This window comes from Pelodiscus sinensis, chromosome 1 (genome assembly GCF_049634645.1).
Source record: "Pelodiscus sinensis isolate JC-2024 chromosome 1, ASM4963464v1, whole genome shotgun sequence".
Classification (NCBI taxonomy): domain Eukaryota; kingdom Metazoa; phylum Chordata; order Testudines; family Trionychidae; genus Pelodiscus; species Pelodiscus sinensis.
The window spans coordinates 248,942,313-248,964,811 of NC_134711.1; the positions used below are offsets into that span (position 1 = coordinate 248,942,313).

The following is a 22,499-nucleotide window of genomic DNA, read 5'->3' on the forward strand; positions in this document are numbered from 1 at the left end:
AGGCTGGTAGCAGGAGACCTCCCCTGATCCGGCAAATTCCCTCAGTCAGGATGGTGATGGACAAAGGAGGGTCCAACCTGTAATCAAGTCTGAAAGCTGCAAAGGCATGGATCACTTGCTAGGTCAGTAAATGAAAGCAAGGGGTATAAATCAGACACAGATGGCAAACTTAATTTTGCCTAAGTTCAGAATAGGGATGTGAAAAGTTAACTGGTAAGCATCACACTTAATAGGTGATGATTATCAGTTCTGGTCAACTAGTGGGGGCTGAAGCAGTTGGTCTGGTATGCCCTCCCTTCCTCCCCCCCCCCACCCTCCTTTTAATTGGTTAACCAGTTAAATTTCATATAAAACCAGTTAATCAATTTAAATATGATTTTACATCCGTAGTCCAAAAAGCATGAGGAGCCCAAGAAAATTCCCTTATTACAAAATTATTTGGCAATCTGAGGGCAGAGTCCTTCAAAAATGCAAGATGCTACCCCGTTTACTGGTTCTTCAAAAGGTTTCCCTCATTCCATTAAAATCATCTCTGTCTTGACTTGGTTTAGCTTCAGCCAGCTGCCTTTCATCCACTTGCTAATCTTGGCCAGGCACCTAAATAGTTATGTAACACTGCTATCAACAGTGCAAGTGAGATGTGAAGTCTGGTGTCATGTGCATATAGCTGACAGTTGAAACCATGTCTCAGGACCTCTCCTAATAGCTTCACTCTAGACAAAGAATAAGGTAAGTGATCAAATAGTGTCTGGCAAGCGGCATGTTAAAGACAAAAGGATCTTTCCCAGTTCTCTTAGTAATCTTATTAAACCTTGATATATCTCCAAAGCAGAACAATATGCAGGTTGGATCTCCCTGATCCGGCACCTTCGAAACTCCTGCCATCAAACTCCCAAGATACGGCCCCTCCAGCTGGATCCACTCCAGACCCACTCCATCACACTGTTGCCAGCTGGTTGAGGTTTTCTGGGGCTCCCCAGCCCCACCGCTGCAGCCCCACTTCTGCCTCAGTCTGCTGGGGCTCCACAGGGACAGGGCTTCGTGGCTGTTGCACCGCTGCCACCCCCTGCTGGGCTGGAGCCCCCGCCAGCTGCCCTGCTGCTGAGCACCTGGAGATGAGGCTCCCTGGCTGCCCAGCTGCTTCCCCTCCTGGCTGTGGCTCCCCAGGATGGGACTTGCTGTTCCCGATGGTGGGGCTTCCAGCTGCTGGACTCCCATCTGACTCTCACTCTTGGGAGCTGGGGCTCTTTGGTCTAGCAAAATCCTTGATCCTGCCTGACCATGGATGTTGCTGGATCAGAGAGTCTCGGATTTAGGGGATTCAACCTATACTATATCTATTATCAAATGCTGCAGAAAGAATTAATATTATGAGAAATCGACATCCTTCACTGTAATTTCCATTGCATGTTGCCACCTGAAAACTTTACTATGCAATAGACTAAAATCTAGATATTCCTCTCACACTGGTGAGAATCAAGAGTAATTCTAGGTTTATAAACAATATAAATGAGAAAAGATAAAGCCATATAAATGTATTGGCATGGTAGATATTTTATGAAATCCCATTTTAATTGCTCTTAACTATTATTGAGTATATAATCAAGTAATCAGTAATCAGAATTATAAGTCTACAAGAGTTAATAACATTTGTGTTACAGGTATAAACATATTAGTGTAATTCTTTTAAACTTATTTATTATCTGGGTTCAGGGGTGCCTTTATTGGATAACTTATGAGCTTTATGAGAGATGCTAAGGTTACAACAGCAATGAGACAGTCTGTGTTTTGAAATTGTTTCTCAGAACACCAGAAAAATCCCATTCTAAAAATCTTTCATAACACTTCCCAACAGCAGACAAGAACAGGAAACAAATGCACCTCCTCAGTTGTAAACATATTTACTTGAAAAATATTCTATGACTTATTTTCACATCATCCCTACAAAATCCTAATCAGCCTTTCTCCTTTGCAAGTGGTGGTTATGAGTTACTATCTTTTTCTCAGTCTACTGGTCCATTGCTGCTGGCTGAACCTTCATTGACTTCACAGTAACAGAGGTCAAACAGAGGACATTTTGGAGGAGAAAATATGGGGGAATGGCAGCAAGCCACATTACAAATTACCCTGGAGGAACATAGAGAACCCTTTCCACTTGTTTACTGTAATAGTGTGTTTGTTTAGAACCTTACCATTGAGGAATTTGGAAGGGGGAGCAGGATTCAGGCAGGCTTTAGACCCCCAAAGTCACAGGAGGCATCAGAGAGTAGCAGACAGACCCACAAAGTTGTCTGGAAAAGAAGTGGCTGAAAGGAAACAGTTTCCAATGCCTGTTTGGAACAAGAAAGAGGATAGCACACAACATAACGTAAGGTATGATTTTGACACCCCAAACAAAAGATGAAACAAACAATTCAGGAATTCTAGTAGTATTTTACTTTGTGGTTTTTGATGGGCCTGCTTAAGAGGGAGCTCCTGCTGCTGTATGCATGGCTCCTGCTTCTCCTTTCCCCTTCAACAGAAGCGCTGTAAGCAAGACACAAGAAGTAATTCTTCCGATCTACTGCTCTGATTAGGCCTCACCTAGGGTTGCCAGATGGTTTCAGAAAAAATACCAAACAAAAAAAAAGGGATCCCGAGAGTTGTTAGGCAAAAAAAAAAAAAAAACCACAACAACAAAAAACCCCACCAAAAAAATCTTGCCTCCCTGCGCAGGGCCTCACAGCTCCCCTGCGGAACCTGGTAAGCACCCGGGATTTTTGCCTCCTGGCCAGGAAAAAAAAAATCAGAAAGTACTGGACATTTTAGGTGTCCGATATTTTCTGAATTTTTTTTTTACCAGACAGGAGGCAAAAATACCGAACTGTCTGGTTCAATACCGGACACCTGGCAACCCTAGTCAATTGCTGTACTGTGTCTAGTTCTGGACACCACATTTCAAGAAAGATGTGGAGAAATTAAAGTAGGTCCAGAGAAAAGCAACAAAAACAATTAAAGGTCTAGAATGCATGACCTATGAGGGATGACAAAAAATTGGGCTTGTTTAGTTTAGAAAGGAGAAGACTAAGAGGGGCATCACAGTAGCTTTCAAGTACCAAAACGGGTGTTGCAAGGAGGTAGGAGAAAAATTATTCTCCTTAACCTCTGTTGATAGGACAAGAAGCAATAGGCTTAAATTTCAGCAAGAGAGGTTTAGGTTGGATATTAGGGAAACCTTCCTAACAGTCATGGTGGTTAAGCACTGGAATAAGTTGGTTGGGGATGTTGAGTAATCTCCATTACTGGAGATATTTAAGATCAAGTTAAATAACCAACTGTCAGGGATGATCAAAATGGTGCTTGGTCCTTCTGTGAGTGCAAGAGATTGGACTTGATGACCTTCCAACGTCCTTTCCAGTTCTGGTATTCTATGATAATCAAAAACCCAAATGTCACACGGTTTCCTTGACCATACACATTTTAGTTACAAAAAAGGTGAGTATGACAGAAATAATTATTGTGATAAACTGCTGTCAATGATTTACTACATGCAACAATTAGTTCAGCCTAATCTAATGAAAGAATTGGAGTCATGAAGGGATTTATAGATTTTCCTTCCAGTGTAAATCTCTCTGCTTACGCACCACAATAATCTAGCAGTTTAAGTTTTACCAGAATGGAGTCACATTCCCCACTTCTACAATCCCAACCCCAACCCACCTTCCTCAAAAAATTATCATAAGGGGAGAGAAAAAACTTGATCTATTAAAACATTTTTAGATGTCTTACCCATAGTATTTTGCTTTCAGCTAAGGCAGGGAAAATCATTACCTTGATTTTTCTTCAACTAGATTTCTTTTAAAAAAATCATAAATGTAGAGAAACAGTTTTCCCTTCAGACTGTATATCATCTTTCCATAACAACACTTCTGTTTCTTCAAAAGCTGGAGATCATGCATCATTACAACAGAATAGCTAGGAACGAGACTTGCCATACCAGATCATGACATCTAATCTGCTAATTTGCTTTAAAGAATGGTATTAAATGATTCAATGAAAAATGAGAGAGGCTTCGAAGTATAACAATTTGCTCATAGGAGTATTTTCTTCCTAATCTCAAGAAGTTCTTGATTAATTTATATCTTAAGGCATAAGCATTGATATAGCAATTTTCATTAGCAAGATATACAGGCCACCCTCAAGATACATTTAAAAAAACTTGGACTTATAATGAAACAACTTAAAGTGGGAAATTTTTTCCCCGTGGCTGACTTCCGTTTTTGCACAAATTGGTTTGGGGTTTTTTTGTGCGACTTAAGAGTGGAGAGTGGGAGGACTTAATGCATCAATTCCTACAAGCGTCGAAGACTTTCATGCAGAACAGATGTATACCAGGACGATTTATAGTGGGGACACCAAGTATAACTATCCAACTACAAAAGACCCTTTTATGGGATCATACTTAAAAAAAAAAGTAAAGAATTAAGACGCTAAGCCAAATGCAGTAACGCTGGCGCAGAAAGGCAAAAGTTCGCCCCCTAAAGAACTAAAGCTCACTAGCTCCAGACATTCACTCTTCTACAGATTTCTTCCTTTCCATTTCCCCAACTTCTCCCTGCTCTGAATGGCTGTCCTTATTTTGCAGATCTCTAATAATGAGCTGATTGGCACTTTCTACTCTAACAAATTATACCTGGAGGAATCCTTCACTAAAATATTAAACATTCTGAATATTTTGTCAACATTTTATAATATAATCACACTAGTTTTAATTATTTTTGTTTAATTATTTCAAAATATCTGTCAACAACTATGTCTGTAACAACACAGACAACAAAAAAGATTCAGGAAATGTTTTTTGACAAATAGATTTCTTTCTAAGCATATTAACATAGATCTTTGAGTAATAATTCACTTAAACTACAATACAGAAATGTATTTTCCACACCCCTCAGAAACAGTTCAAAGGGCTAGGGGAGGCAAAGGAAATGAGAGAAATGGAAGTAATTTCTGGGAAGGAGCCTGGGGGTGAACCTAGAGAATTGTTGGGTGTAGACAGAAGTATGGAACAAAGGATGGTTAGGGAGTTGGGGAGCCCCCTATCCCCATGCAGACCTTGGCTAACCCTGGTATCTCCCATTCTGTCCGGCACATCAGCTTATATCCCCATGTGGCCGTGCACTCCCATTCCTTCCTGTCTTGCCTCCTACCCACCCATGCCCTCCCTGGCTCAATGCTGTCATCCAACTAGCTCCTATGCCCCTGCCCCAGTCTGTCCTGCCCACTAACCCTTCTGAACCTCAGTCTGTGTGACCCCCAATGCAGCTGCGTGTGCCCCACTTTGTCCCTACCATATCCCATGCCCTCTCCCCTGGCCACATGGGCAAGATGCTGTGAAGAAGACAGTCTCTGCCCTCTACCTCTCCGTGGCTGGGTGCTTCTGCTCAATCCAACTGCCCTCTCCTCAGTCGCTAGTGGTCAAAAGGCATAATTCCAGCCTGACCTACCTTGAAGCTTCCCTTTGATTCTCTATCAAAATCTATTATTCTGTGGGGAATGAAATCTTTGGGGGACATTCATTTGTTCTTGCTCAGCAGTAGCCAATATAGTACAGAAACTGAGGTGGTGAGGGCTATAAACTATTAATCTAGGAGAGTTTATAGCCAGGCAGCAAGGTCCAGAACTCCCTGCTGTGCTCTCCTCCCTCCAACATGGGGCTCCTAGCTGAAGTCATGCTCCTCCTCCCCCACTCCGCCCCTACCAGACCATGGATGTTGATGCACCACAGAGCTCAGGTTAAGGGGGGTACAACCTGTACTTATTGTATTGGAGGGCTCGAGGAAAGATAAAAACATTATGTTACAAAAAAGCTCTATGATGATCCTGCAAAATGAAGATCAGTGAGTGTTATATGAGTAATAAGTACCCAATTTGTATTCAGGATGAATACATATATCACGATAAAGTGTCAGATTATACAAAAGACAAGAGTGTATCTGTTTAGTGACACAGCTTACCCTAAACAGATCTTCTGCATAACTTCACTTTGTACTGGTGTCTTATTTAATGCATAGTAGGAATAAATAGTCTGATATTTTTATGCATTATTTTTGGTAGCTCAATCACTTCATTCTTAAAAATATATTCATAACTCTTGAATTAATACAATCCAGTCCTCATTATGTTCTACATTATATCCAATTTTATTTTGTGGTACTTGGGAACATCTCCTTGAAAACCCTGATGGTTTCTACTGTTGGTTTCTACAGTTCATAAAGATCATTTAAAAATTGGACTCTTCTGATGGATCGGGCCAAGCCTGGGCACAGCTGAGGGCGTCTGCTCAGGGCAAATTGCTCAAATTCGGGGCTCCTTACAGCCCCCAGACTGGAGACCTTCCCAAACAGGCCACAAACCAGTCCCACAGAGCACTTCAGCTGCCTGCCTGAAGCCTCACGAGCAAAACCCCTCCGACATCCCAGCAATATCTGTGCCCCAGATGGCACCAGGCCTCATACACAGGTGAGGGATTTTAGAACCCAATCTCACCTTCCCCGAATAAGTTCTGTCTGGTTCAAAGAAGCCAGCCATAGATCCCAGGTCAATTTACCCTCTGGACCTTACCCACAAGATCACGCTGAGCCAATCCTTTAGAATCTAAAAGTTTATTACCACAAAATAGAAAAGCATGAGAGTAAGGTTGTTAAAGTATCATACATTACATGCATCATATCTCCCAGTTCTCAATGCAGGCTTGCAGCAGAGATGTTATAACTGATGGCTTAAAAGTCTTTGGTGAACATCTTACATCAGGATGGGTCCACAGTTCTTTCCGGCTCTTCAATTCCTGCACTGCTACCTCTGGGATGAAGGGCTAAGCTGAGCACCAAGATGGAGTCGGCCACATGGCATATTTATACTCCCTCCTGGCTTCTTCCAAGCTGAAGGGAGTCATATGGCCAGTGGCGTCTTTGAAGTCCATTGTTCCCTGGAACTTTGCTCATTAGCATGTCCATGGGCAAACGTTCCTGGTCCATTACTCAATCACATACAGAGAAATTTCCAGTCTCCATACAGAGTACATATTCATAACTCCACCCACAGACATTATAAAAATATATGGAGAGCATATACAGAATCAGTAGAAAGTAAGCTTTTGTTTGACACCTCACTTGGCCCCCTTTGGACCAACTTTTGGGGGAAACACCCCCCCCCCCCCAGGGTGCAGCTGTCATATGGCTGCTCCCCTCAAAATCCAGTAACGTGACAACTCTACGAAGTGTTGTTACTCAAAGTTGATTTTATACAGTGTGGGTTTTGTTTTATATTTACTGTCATATTTACAATGGAAAATTAACAGCTTTTTGTAGAACAATGAGTTTCCTCACTTCAAATATCTTCCCTTTTATTAATCCATGACTACAACTTTTTTTAAAGCAACAAACAGTTCTGTGTTCCCCATGACTATTGCAATGAAATCACTTGGCTCCTCTGAAAACTCAAACAAGAAAAGTAAGGATGTTGCAAAACATCTCAGTGATTTTTCCAACTGTTTTTATCATAAAGGCTCACGTCAGAATCAAATGATGGCTCCCAAAGAGCATTTACTTTTATTTATCACGTAACTGTGAGCATAAAAACAAACCAAGCAAAAAATAAACAGTCTTGTTACTTATGCATACCCTGAGTCTGCAAACTCCCTTCCTAATCAGCAAAGACTTGAAGGATAGGTTCCAAATTTTCTGGTAGGCTACTGGACCAACTGTTTTCCCAGCTGCTTCTCATATACTTAATGATTTTGTTCTTTATCACCTGTCTTTAGCTATCTAATCATTAAAATCCCAGTCATACAACTGCTCTTGCTTGGAGTTCCACTGAACTCACTGTTATTAGGCAACTAAAAGTTATTCTTGCAGTAACTTTTGTCTGTTACTTAGGTAAGTCAAGAGTCTCCTCGTGTGCCCCAGAGTTAGTTGTTCCAACAACTTATTTATGAAGTCATCCAATTCCCTGCTTTGCATTTGTTCCAACAGAGTTTCAATCAAGCAAAGACCAAACATTCTGGAAAGCAGTCACATTTATTTTACAAGAATATGGTTAACACAGAAGCTGAATGGGAGACTACTGATATTCCTGCTCAGATGAGTTCTCCCCCAAGAACAGGTAGCTAGCAGAACTAGGGATGTAACAGTGTAACTGTTTAATCTAATAAGCTCATGCTTATTGGTTAACTATTTACTGTAGTGGTTAAAGGGCGGCTCCTGGCCCCACTCCTAGGGAACCAACTGCCACCCAGTGCTGTGACTCTGCATCAGAGCTTGCAGAATGGGGTGGCAGCCAGCTCCCTGGGAGTGGAGCCAGAAGCCAGCTCCTGGTGCATACCAGCTGATCTGCTACAATACCAGAGGCAGCAGCGCAGGGCAGGAGTTATCTCCCCAAGAGCAGGAGCTGGTGCGTGCTGGGTGTCAGCTTAAAAGCCAGCTTCCAGCTTGCACCTGCTCCTGGGGAGCCAGCTGACACCCTGCGCTGAGGGCTCTATAGTATAAGCTTTATATTTCAGAGTCCAGTGTGTAACCCCAAGATTTTTAACAGTTACACAGATGCCTCATTAACCACTTTGTAAACATTTCTAAGTAGTATTATATAATTTAGAAGAGGGAAGGTGTAGTGGCAAGGAATTCAGTCATGAGAAATTTAAAAAGCTCAATCTGGGAGGCCCATAAAATGAGAGAAAAAATTTTCCTGCTTCATGCAAAGATATCGAATTCCAAACAAAGAGGGTAGATAGATCCCAGTGATCACAGAGAGAAACTTGTCAGCATGATGTAATTCTTGACTTCAGCATGGGGCATTTATTTTAATTATGCTAATACTCTTCAAACATAAGATAAAAGTCACCATCAATATTAATACGAGTTTAAAAAAAGTTTAAACTATTATTTTTTCTGAAAAGTTTGTCCCAGCCTTTTAAAGTGAATGGCAGGATTTCCTTCTGCAGTCCAAGGGGATTACACCTCCCCATTTTCCTCTGCTCTGGCTATGCATGAAGAACAAACAAGGTTGCTACTTCCCCACAGAGGAAAAGGAAGGAATAATCCCTACTAATAGCAAAAAAAGCTACTATCCTTACATCTAACTCCTAGCTGGACTGAAAATACAGCCTTCTAGAAATCCACAGTAACAGTACAAGAAAAAGAGAAGTTCCTCCTTATTCCCCAAAGTGAAAAGACTTATTAGATGTGGAAGGGTTTCCTCTTTCAGTGAGTCAATTTATTACAAAGTTTTGGTCAAAAGAAAAAAAAAGTCAAAATAAGAGTTGCCACTGTACTATGTCCAATTTTGTTTGCATCACCTTGACAGAGCTACATTAAAGACTGGATACAAGTACAGTGCATGTTCCACATGATGAGTTTTCAAAAAGTGGATTATTACATTTGAAAAGGTAAACAATTAGAAGGGACTTATCTGAGGTACAGTGAAAAAGTGACTGAGACAGAATATATCCATGTTCATAACTACAAACTATGGTAATAATGTTTGAACAAGGTTTACTTTGTCAGATATTTAAAAATTCACAATTTACTGAACAATATAATAGTAAAATGCACGTAGAAACATTATATGTGAAGTTATAAACATAAACTGAGTTCATGACTACAAGTGTGTTTTCCAGGTAAGTCTGGGGAGTAGCCAAACCCAGAAAAAGGGAAACCTGATGTCTTAGCCAGGTGTAAACAAAGCTGATTAACCATTACTTGCTAAATGGCCATTATTTGGCAAAAAAAGATGAAGAAAAAAAATCTACATCTTAGCAAAGAAACAGCAGGGAATTTCCACACAGGCTGCCTGTCACTTTGCTCCCACTGAAAAATGCTTCTCAAAGAGAGGACAGGACTATAAAAAAAGAGCCAGATACCCCAGGAGACTCAGCCTGCCTCCCCACTGCAGTCTCTGCACCTGAAAAAGACAAAGGAAGTAGCTGTTGAACTCTGGAAAAGGAGTCCTGACCTAAAGAACTTGATCAGTAGAGCATGTACTGAGAAAACTTTGCTTTGAGTCCAACATAGTTTCATATAGTTGTATTTTATTTATCTTGCAATCATTTTTTATATGCACCAGCCCAACTGTAGCCAGGGAGCTCTGGTCCTAACCATACAGCTCCCGGCCTCATTCTGGCCCCAGCAGCTGGGGAGCTCCAGCCCCACCAGCAACCAGGGAGCTCTGCCCTAGCCCCAGTTGTTGAGCTCTGGCCACCCCCCCCCCCCCACAGATCTAGGCAGCTGCAGAGCTCCCGAGCTCCACAGCTGGGGCCAAAGCTCTGCAGCCACCTGGCTGCCACTGGTCCAGAACTCCCTGGCCACTGCTGGGGCCAGAACAAGGTTGGAGCTCTGTAGACGGGGAACTCCAACCACAGCAGCAGCCACAGAGCCCTAGCCTGGAGGAAGCAGAGCAGGACTGGTCATTAGGGGAGGAACCTCCGTTGGTCCAGAAAATCCTTTCATTCAGGACCCGTCGGATCCCAAGGGTGCCAGACTAGAAACATCCAACCTGTAATTATTGTTTTATTATTTTATCTAATCCACTGTGTTGTAGCTGAAATGTCTAGATGACTATTTAAGATAATAACCTCACAAATAATTCCCGAAAAGATATAATGGACTTAATGTAGTTGTAGTGTCCAGGAGAGGGCTGTGTATTAAAAATACTTACACTTCTGGGTGAAGATCTGGGTTATTGTGATCACCCTGTAGCATAACTCAGGCCTTTTCTTTCACTACATGGAAGAGCGACGTTGCCAGCATCGATCTTCCAGAGTTTGATTTAGCGAGTCTAGTTAAGACTCGCTAAATCAAACTCAGAGGATGCCTCCACCAGCATCCAGTACTCCTGCTTTTGCAATGAGTAAGGGAAACCCACTGGACTGTTTTCTCCTGTCAACCTCCCATTGTGGGAATACCATCAAGCTCAGCTTAAAAGAAGCCAACTCCAGCTACATATTCTATGTAGTTGGTATTGCGTATCTTAAGCTGAGATGCCAGGTCTAGTTTAGACCTGGCCTAAGGCTTGTAAGAGCACAAGAATGGCTGGCTGGCTGCAGCATATTTGCTGGGAGGGACTTATATGCTGGAGGCTATTTGTGAGCAGTCCAGGTTGGAGGCTACATCAGCAAGGCATTGTAAAAGGCAGGAGTGAAACATGTTAGTCTAGATCATGCCCCAGTTTGTAACAGTGATCACTATGCTTTTAAGTTTTATCACATAATATAAGAACAAAGACTATGAAATGAAAGACTAAAAATTAAATTCAGACTATAAGAACATTAATATTTCTATTTATAATATATAGCTATAGACTATTTGGAACTTTTTTATTCTAAAGAAGACAACAACCCAGTGTGGTTTTAATTTGAAATCAATGATCTTAAAACATTTAACAATATTTGTAATTCTGTAATATTGGCAATCAAACCTCACACACTTCATGACATAACTTAATTCCCTGTGATAGATTGAAATTCTCTTCACTCTTTGCAATATGCAGCACCGCACAACTGTTTAACTGGAAAGGTGCATAATGGGGGATAACAGAGATTTTTCAGCCTTTAGAAAGTTTAGAACTGCATCTTTCCTTCACTGATCTGTTATATTGTGTAACAGACAACAGGTGGCAGCATTCGTGTGATCATTACTCTAAATATGCTTTCACTGCAAGAGAAAAGTTTTCACTGACCTAAATGAAATACACTTCAACATATATGCTGTGTTTTACTAAATACACTTTGTCACTAAACTGAGTGCACATATTAGCTGCAAATTATTAAAGTCAGTTAACCTTCTTCTCAGCAATGTAATAAATAATCCATCTTTTTGTTTTTAATTTTAAAATGTGGATTTAATTTACTGAATCACATATGAATATTCACTGCTCAAAAATGTTATGCAGATTCAAGACTGACTGGCTGTGCCTTATATCCTCGTAGCATTTGAAATGCACCCTAAACTTAAACTTCTGAAAACTAGAAAATATAAATTTAAGGTAATATCTCCCACACCGCACTTCCATATAACCTTAATTTTGCCCCGTTAAAGTGAGAATTGCCACAGGGACTAAATCAACCCTGACATCTCTTTAAAATAACCTGCCAATTTCTGTATTACGTTCAACAGAATGCTACAACCATTATTCCTCTTCATACACTCCTGCTGACTCTACTGACTCTCACTATGTATTGGTCCAGAAATTAGTTGCAGTAAGACACCAGTGCTCACAGTACCGTCTGAGAAAAGGTGCAGTTGCAACTAGTAAGATTAGGGACCCTTTTTTCTTTGCTGTGCTATGTTGGAAGCTTGACTAGGTAAACACAATGGCCTCTCTAAAAATTTAAAGGTATGTCTACACAATAAAAGCTCTGCACAGGCTAATTCACATGAGCTTGCATGAATTCAGCTAGCTAAAGAGGGTGACAACTGCAGTGAAGACAGTGGCATGCAGGCCTCAGTTCATGTAGTACCAGCCCAGCAAACCCTGTGTATATACTTGACTCGCTAGATGCCCTGTGTACAGTTTTAAGAAGAGAAAGTATTAAAGTTTATAAAGCATCTATAGAGTTACTGGTGTGCTAATACTGCTGTCACAGTCATCTTCCATGCTTACATGTCACTATACATGTCTGGAATTAAATGGAAGATAAGGGCATGTCTACACTACTTGACAGATTGACAGGCAGCAGTTGATACAGTGGACAGCTCTGTCATGTCCCTCTTTCTAGATGAAAAGAAAGAGAAATAATTCCATTTGTCAATAGTGAACTGAGGTGACAATAGTATAATACATTGAACCCAATTCAGGGATACTAGTTCAGACCTGATTTTTATTGTTAATCAAAGGTTTTCTCTACATCTAGAGATAAGGCTATGCAGCAGTAGTTCTCAGCCTATTTAATGCCAAATGCCCTGCACAAATTGAGTAACTAGTGTTATTTAAAAGTTTAGGTTATAATCCACTTAGTGTGTTAGGCATAGCGACTGTTCCAACGGATTTGGGGTTACCATAACACAATCCATCAGAGACAGAGCTAGCAAATATATTCTACCGACACAGAATATCTTACTGCCCCTGTATAAAACTATGGTACGCCCACATCTTGAATACTGTGTACAGATGTGGTCTCCTCACCTCAAAAAAGATATTTTGGCCTTGGAAAGGGTTCAGAAAAGGGCAACTAATGATTAGGGGTTTGGAACGGGTCCCATACGAAGAGAGGTTAAAATGACTGGGACTTTTCAGTTTAGAAAAGAGGAGACTAAGGAGCAATATGATAGAGGTATATAAAATCAAGAATGGTATGGAGAGGGCGAATAAAGAAAAGTTATTTATTAGTTCCCATAATAGAAGAACTAGAGGACACCAAATGAAGTTAATGGGTAGCAAGTTTAAAACTAATACAAGAAAGTTCTTCTTCACACACCGTGTAGTCAACCTGTGGAACTCCTTGCCAGAGGAGACTGTGAAGGCTAGGACTATAACAGAGTTTAAAGAGAAGCATGATAATTTCATGGAGGTTAGGTCCATAAAAGGCTATTAGCCAGGGGATAGAAATGGTGTCCCTGGCCTCTGTTTGTCAGAGGCTGGAGAAGGATGGCAGGAGACAAATCGCTTGATCATTGTCTTCGGTCCACCCTCTCTAGGGCACCTTGTGCTGGCCACTGTCAGCCGATAGGCTAGTGGGCTAGATGGACCTTTGGTCTGACCCAGTATGGCCATTCTTATGTTCTTAGTGCAAGTTATGATGATTAATATTTTAGTAATTAGATGCTGCTATATATCCCGAAAAAATGTTAAACTGTTACTCTATGGATTGTAGTGCTAAATTCCAAAAGAGATCAACAAACGAGTTCAACCTAGCTGATTATCTCCAAGGAGTTGGAAGATTATATAGCATATATTACTATACCTACAAGGACACATAGGAAAACAAACTGATTTTTAAATCTGAAGTATGCTTTTTATTATAATTAAATCATTCTGCTATTTTTCATCTCAGTCTTTCCAGTACCTGCCAAGCGACAAATAGATTTTTGGAAATTCTTGTGGAGCCTGCTAAATCCATAGTGAAGGTGGATATGTACTTGAGGCTGCATCTGAGTTTAGTCCCCCTGAGGATTTGCTTTATGCCTAGGGTTGCCAGATGTCTGGTATTGATAAAGTTGCCAGATGGTTTAACCAAAAATACTGAACACTCCCCCTCCCCCCCCCCCCGTCAGAAAAAAAACATAGGGAAAAAATTCTGTTGAGAAAAAGAAAAGGGGGAGACCAAAGTTGTTGAGGGAAAAAAAAAAGCACTGCAGCTTTAAATGACCCCGCACTCCTCACTACTTCACCCTTGCCAGATGTGGCAAGGGAAAATTGTCCCTGCCAGACTTCTGTCCAAGGTAAACAGGAAATACCGGACATTTTAAATATCCAGTATTTTCTGTTTTTTTTAACCGGATGGAGGGTGTGAATACCGGGCACCTGGCAACCCTACGAGGGCTTTGGGGGGCCACTGTGGTCTGGGGTTGCCAGATGGTTTAACCAAAAATACCAAACACTCCCCCTTAGCCCCCCCCAAAAAACGGGGAGAAAATTTGTTGAAAAAAAAGGGGGGAGGACCAAAGTTGTTGAGAAAAAAGAAAAAAAAAGGTCCCAGAGAGTTAGTAAGCGAAAAAAAAAAAAAGCAGCATGCCCCCTTTAAGAACAGGAGGGGCTGGGCTCTGCCTCTTCCAACAGGTGGCCATCTTGCCTCCCTCCCTCCTCCGGGCCAGACAGCTCCCCTACAGAACTAGATGGGAGGGGGGGCTGGGTCCAATTGCTGACTGTGTATAGGGTTGCCAGGTGTCCAGTATTGACCCGGACAGTCTGGTATTTTCACCCCCTGGCCAGGTAAAAAAAAAAAAAAAAAAATCAGAAAATACCGGACATTTTAAGTGTCAAGTACTTTCTGAATTTATTTTTACCAGACAGGAGCTGAAAATACCAGACTGTCTGAGTCAATACCAGACACCTGGCAACTCTAGGTATTGACTGGGCCCAACCTGTTTTTCTCCCATTTTGTCTAGTCTAAGCTTTAAGGAGGGAGTTTAATTTAATTTCACTGGTATCAATGGCTGCCTTTTGTAGCTAAGTTTCCAAGGGAGCTGGTTGGGATTTTACAACACATACATCTTTAGTGAGGCCACGAATGTCTTTTGAATTCAATCAGTGCTCCGAGTCGACATCCTGGGTTAGATTCTGTGGCGTCATGATCTCCCTCTTCATCTGCCTAAATGGTTCAGACTTAGGTCTTTTGTTCCCATGTCCCCATTTTATCATTGGAATCTATGTTCAACAATTTGACGTTGAGCCAGGCATTTATTTTAAACTTTTATGACAGACACTTATTGCCAATCTGTATGAAAGTGATTATTAAAGATTAATTGATACGTGGGGAGTGGACTAAGCAGCTACCTTTTTCCTGGGTATCACGTAACCCTCCACAAAGGAGTTTCTAAAAAGCAATAGCTTGGAGAGATGCAAACTGTCTGCAAGTTTTTCTAGTGCAATAATTATTTAAATATTTAATTAATTATTATTAATAATTATTTAAATATTTCTAACTGGTCCTTAGTATCACAAAAGCTGAGCCACCAAGCTGTCCAGCTATCTCAATTTTGGGGATCAGAAGTGTAAAAAGAATATTAATGTTAAAAGAATATTATAATTTTATTATAAATATTATAAATAGCTGAATGGCTGTATCTCAGAAATGCTTGATCAAAAAATTCACCAAACATGCACCATTAACTAGTTCAGCCCCCAGCACCAAATTTCAATAAATTTGCACATGCACATGCTTTAGATCAATTTGAATAATAAAATCAAATATTTCTTGTAAAGAGCTGTATGTGAGATCCTCTTAACTAAGTGATCCACATTTGCACAACTAACTCTGCTCCTGGCTCCAATGAAATGCAGATTGCTTTGAAAATTACAGAGTCTATATGTCGATTTCAGAGCATTTAGAAATATCTGTAAAGAAAAAGCACTGCTTCGGGGAGGGGGGGGGGGCGAGGGGAGGGTAAGAATCTCAAAAAAGGCCTCCATTCCCAGTTCTCTCCACCTCTGAAACAGAATGCAAGTAGAAAGTAGAAACACATACAAAAACATTCACCGAAATCTGCCAACAGCAGAACTCAAACTCACAGTGAATATGGGTCAGGTTCAAGGGATGCCGGATACAGCCTTTAGCTACTCAGTGACTGTCATGTGTATTTCTTGCTTGCCACAGGGGCATGGGCCAGGGTGCTAGTGGGTGCTGGGGCCGGGGAGAGGGTGCTGCTGGGTGGCAGGGTACTGGGGCCGGGGACAGGGAGATGCTGGATTCTAGGGTGGATGGCAGGGTGCTGGGGCCGGGGACAGGGTGCTGCTGGGGTGGGTGGCAGGGTGCTGCTGGTGCTGGGGACAGTGCTGGTGGGGGCTGGGTATAGGGTACTCATGGGGGGTCTGGACAGGTGACAGGGTCAGCTGGGACCAATACCTGGAAATCTTGCAGCAACTCTGGGTTCCAGGAAGTGTGCGACTGCACCTCCCCTCTCCAAACAGCTGGCACGCGTACTGCCTGAACAACAGGGGCTGTAGCACTCCAGGAACTTACTTCCATGATGCTGTCCTGTGGAGGGGGGAGGGTGCAGGGAGTCCCAGGGCAGACAGCGCTGCCTGCACAGTCGGAGCTGCGCAGACCAGGGTCTCCTGACCTCCCCTCCTCCCCGTCTCCCCTCCCACCGCGCAAAAAGGCCACAGAACTAAATTACCGAGTGCCACAGCCCCAGCTGATCAGGCAGCGCACACCAGCTGCTTTGGGGAGGGCAAGTGCTTCCCTCCCCGCTGTGGGTCACGTCAGGTCACTCCGGTCCAACACCCCCCTAGTGTGCTGGCTGAGAGCAACACCTCTGCGTCACCAGGGAAGAAGGGGAAACAAGTGTGCTGCTTCTTTAAGAAACTGGTTAGCCGGCACTCTCTCATTCAGAGGGGGCGGGGGAGTGCCGGCTCCTTGCGGAACCCCTATTTTCACTTCGTGGAACCCCAGGGTTCCATGGAGTACCAATTGGAAAACACTGCTCTAAAGCATGCAAAAATCACTCTCTGGTTCATTGCCCAAACTTGAACCACCTTGTAAATACAAAGTTCATCTCAAATAACTTTTGAAATGTTACATCCCCAAAGGGGCATGCTGGACAACAGCAGACTTGAACTCCAACTGTGATATATCAGTTTGGGGTGGATCTAGGGATGTAAGCAACAAGTTGAATAGTCCCTGAACTAGTTGCTTCCCCCCCTTGCTGCCTCCATCAGAGGCATCAAGGAGGGGGAAGCAGGAGCCGGTGCTGGAGAGAGCTGACTTAAAAGTACATTTAAAATATGTTTAAAAGGCTGGTACACAGCAGGGGGAACCCTGCATGAGCTGGGAATCAGCTGTCCTGGCTTGCACTGGGTCCCTCCTGCTGCACTTTAGCCTTTTAAATGTATTAAGAGCCAACAGGCTCTTAATACATTTAAAAGGGAGACTGCAGCAGGGTTAGCTCCCGGCCGAGAGCTAACCCTGCTGCGGCTTCCCACTTATCGACTAGTTGATGGCTGACTAAACAAGTCGGTTAATTGATTAAACTAAATTTAACATCCCTAAGTGGATCAGACCAAGAGTTTGAGCCCCAGCTATATGCAAAAAACACTATCAAAATTGAAATTATGTCATGATTTCTGTAAGGGACGCTATATCTTAAGAAGCCCCTTCCTCAAACAACTCCAAATTTTAATCACTAACCCCACTTCTAACCCAAGCCCTAATAAGGTAAAGCAAATTTCAATATGATCTGAACATTCATATGAATTATAATGCATTTAGAAAAATCAACTGTTCAACACTCAACTAATCTCAACTTCAAGTACAGTGGCACTTAGCACCCCACTATTATATAAACTTAAACAGACTTCAGGTTAAGTATTCAACAAATAAAGGTTGTGGTTAGTGCCCAATAAAGGCATGTGAGCTTACTCACAACAATAAGATTGGAAACAGCTACAGATTGGGAGACAGGAGTTTCCTGAACAGTTGAAGTCCACCCTTTCTTTCTGATAGGCGCATTAAGCCTATTTGGGAAACAGAGAAGGAAAACACACAATACACAGTTTGATTTCTATCAAACGGAAGCTGTGGATAATTCTGCCCTCTCTTCAGATGCAAAGCTCTTTGTATCCCCTGTGAGGCTCACAAATTCAACAAACAGGCCAGGTAACTAACCTGTTATAAAATTACTCTCATTTTACTATGCTAGGAATACAGCACTATGACACAAAGGATGTGTCTACACTAGGAGATTATTTTGAATTTACTAAATTCGAATTCTGGGCACCCAATTTTACAAATTTGAAGTTCCATGTCCCCACTATGGGGAAGAATCCAATGTCGTCTGAGGCAGGCTCCACTAATGTGGCTGCGCTACCTCAGACTCAGAGCCCCAGGAAGCACTCTGGGGAACTGCAGAAGGCTTCCCAGAGGCCAATTAGTTCAACAGCACCGAAGTGTCCATGTTTATGATATTTCAGACTTACAAGTTTGGGAATGGCGTTATTCCTCATAAAAAGCAGGAGTACAGAATTTGAATTCCACAGCCCCTTATTTTGGAATAATGGGTTTGTTAGCGTGGATGCATCACTTACAAAATGGACCTTGGGGGGCTTATTTCAGACTAAGGTCCTGGTGGAGACCAAGACAAAGAGAAAGAAATTAACCATCAGTTGCTTCCTTCCAATGAGAATGACAGCAGAAAGATGACCCACAAGAAGACCATATCCTTCCCTCCCAGTATTTTCACAATCATGATGACAAGGGAAACAAGAGTGAGTGAGGCGCTTACAACAGTCTTCAAATATGTAATGTGTTCAAGTCCACTGAAGGTAAAAGAGAAAATAATGACTTTACTCTGCAGCAAGGGAGATTGAGGTTAAATACTAGGAAAAACTTTCTAATTATAAAGATAGACTAGAGGTATGTGCCCTTTGCTCACTATGCTCGCCAACCCCCCTCTCTCTGGCCACTTTTGCAGGCAGAGAACCTGTTAATCTTGCACTGAATATGTAGAAAAGTGAACAAACGAAGCTGTATGGGAAAAAACCTTGTGAATTGGTCTATTGCTCCTGTACTACCTGTTACAGACGGATCTACAGACAGATCTCAGTTTCACAGTTGGTTCTGTAGGGCAAGTCAGTCAGACACTGAGACTCCACTTTCTAGTAAGCTGATGACGTCATTCGGCGCGCAGCAGGAAAAGCTTTTTTATAGAGAGAGAGAGAGAGAGATGAGCACTGAAATAGGCTTCCAAGGAAGCATGTGGAATCTCCACCAATGGAAGTTTTTAAGAACAGGTAGAACAAACCATTTGTCAGGGAAGATCTAGGTATACCTAGTCCAGCCTTAAAGTGGGGGCTGGACTTGGCACTTCGTATATCTATGATTCCATGAAACATAATAATGAGAATTTATTTTAACAGGAGCTAGAAGTAAGGGTAGGCAGATAAAGGACATGTTTCTTTTCTTCTTGTTGACAACGTAGTGCAACAAAAGGAGGAACCAAAACCATGAGTAATTCCCACAACAGAAGCAGAACCTCCGGGGGCTAAAACATGGCCACCAATCCTCTCACTCTTAGCATCTCACAACATTTGGGGTATGTTTTCTCTGCATAGTTAACTTGGAAGACTGGCCCCCTGGTCTAAGCATCGAGACTAGCCTAGCCCAGGTCTGAACAGCCACAACACCAAGCCATACTAAAATAACCGTGACTTCCTTGCACATAGCAAATGGAGCTTGCTGCTGCTATAAACTGAGCAACTGTACAATTTTTTTCTCCCAGAGAACTGTGGGAGAGTTAATCTGTCCTTGTGAATACAAGATGGGAATTAAGGGAAGGCATTGGAGGACGATCAGCACTTGAGTTGTTTTGCTTGTATCTTCACTGCAAAATGTGCTAGTTACCAGCCCAAATGGTAACAGCTCCCAGATTATAGCTCACATCCCAGGAGGGGCCAGGATGCTGAGTTGGAAGGACTGCTAACCTAAAGTTAGAGGCTTGTGTATGTCAGCCAGACTCAGGTTAAACACGATACCCAGGATTAACTTCATAGCTAAATTAGGCCAACTGGGCCAAAACGTCAGTCACTGCCAGTGTTCCCTCTAAAATTTTCCGTCCGCGAGCAGAGTGAGTTTTTTCTTGTGCACGAATATTGAACTCATGTGCGCTTGTTTAGATGTGTGCGAGCAATGCACACATCAGTTACTAACAAAATTACATACACACACAATTTAAAATTGTTATGTAAGAAAAAATACTAAAACAATGAATAATTAACAAGGTGCCTGACCCTGTACCCACCCATCCTGAAAGCCACCCACCTTGCTGGCCCCAGCCCCCAACACACACTTTGCCCCCATGAGGACCACACACAGCCAGCTGGTACCTCTATAGCATGGTGAACTGCCTAACCCCCCCGCCCCCACACACCCTGTAGCTGTGCCCCGCCTTGCAACCTGCCTCCCTCCCCCCCCCCCCACCACCATATGCCACCAATATTTAAGCCAGGGCCATGCTATCTGCCCCCCAAACACAAACAGCCAGTACCTGGGCTTAGGGCTCACAGCCCAAGCACCACTTCCCAGAGATCTGTGCCCAGTCCCATATCTCACCTGTTTCGCACCCCCTGCCATTGCTCAGAAACCTGTGTCTGACCCTGAACCTTGCCCTACTCCTCCGCTCTCCTGGAATTCACCTGTGCCCAGTACCTCCCACCACAGATGGCTGGCTCCTTTGCCTCCCACCCAACCAGCTTCTGTGCCAGGTCCCCGCTGTCCTTGGTCCCTATGATACAACACAAGTATCTGCTTCCCTGCTCTCCTGCCCAGGTTCCCACATCGCTCACAGCTCCTCCAGCCCCAACTGCCGCAGCACCCTCCCACTTCATGGCTCCTCTGGCTCCAGCTGCAGCCTCCCACCGTGTGGCTCGCAGCTCCTCTGGCCCTGACTGCCATTGCAGCATCCCACCACATGGCTCACAGCTCCTTTGGCCCCAGCCACCACAGCAGCTTCCCGCTTCCTGGCTCATGGCTCCTCTGGCCCTAGCCGCCGCAGCAGCCGCCTGTTGTCCACCACACAGCTGCATGGCTCTGCGTAGGAGGTGTGTGGGGTGGAATTCTTTTCTGCATGCAGCTTAGAGGGAACCCTGGTCACTGCCTTTCAATAAAGTCATTATCACAAGAGATATTAATTAAATCCCATCCGTTTAACCTCCTCTTGGTGTAGTAGCACAGATGAAGAAGATAACTTTAAATATGGTCTCTACATTGTTCACTACGAGTCCAACGAGGTAACTAAATGGCATCTTCAACTTCATCTCCTACTCATCGGGACAGAGAGCAAAGCCAGACATTTTCCTCCAACATGAATGGCAACAAGAGGCAGCTCACTGCACAGCATCTCCACCAATCCCAAACTAAACCAAAAATTGTTTTCCACCCAGAGCCAGATTTCATTCTGCATTTGTTTTGCTCAGAAGTGCACTCATTTTCTATTTGATTAAATAGGAGGGTACTGGATGTTACTTCTCAAATAATAAAGTATCTGGCAGGGAAGGAAGAGCTCGGCAGCCTGGATACTCTCCTCCACGAGTTCAGCATATGATCCACAGCAGCATAATGAATATTAGCGACCAGGGAAAGCATTTTAGGGAACACTCCCTCAGCGGGACGCTATCACAGAGGTGATTCACTCCACTGTAAGTGAACTCCAGTGTTCTAACGCTGCTGGACTACAACACCAACCACCACCTTGCAATCCTGATGATACACTAGTTTCTTAAAACTAGCAACATTTTAGAATTAAGCAGTGTCTTAAAAGATACAATTTTACAAGCAACAATCACAAAATAGTTTTTGAACAGAAGATGAAGCATCCTGGGAAGCTGGGATGGTTTAGGTGTCTGGGAGGTGGGATTAGCAAGAGTTTAATGCTTGTTTTGTTTGGAATGACTTTGAAATGTTCACATACATAGCTCAAGTTTAGTCCTCTAAACTAGTTCCATACTCACAGTTACAGACATCACAAGTCTGTGCATGAACACACAGTTTTCAAAGCCCCATTCTCTGACCATGCACACTGATGTGAGGTTTGTAAATATCTATCCACTAAATTCTGACTGAGGCAACATTTTTTCATACAGAAGTAACAGGACTCTGGGCATTTAATAAAACACAGTATCACACATTAGGACTTTCATTCTGTGAGGGTATATTTCATATTCTTTATGAAAACATGCTTAGAAATAAGAATTTACCTAATTCAAATATGCTTTTTGCAAAATATTGCATGTAACATTATTTTTAAATTTATAATCTGTTGAACGTGTATATTCTATTTGTGTGCCTGTATCATTCCTGTATTTTAAGTTAGAAA

The 22,499-nt window shown here is 42.6% G+C and overlaps 1 protein-coding gene across 1 annotated transcript in view; it reads right to left on the reverse strand.

Annotated features, from left to right (window-relative positions):
• Nucleotides 1–22,499, reverse strand: part of UBAC2 (UBA domain containing 2) — a 168,331-nt gene that overhangs the window by 102,501 nt on the left and 43,331 nt on the right. The gene's annotated exons all lie outside the window — the stretch shown is intronic.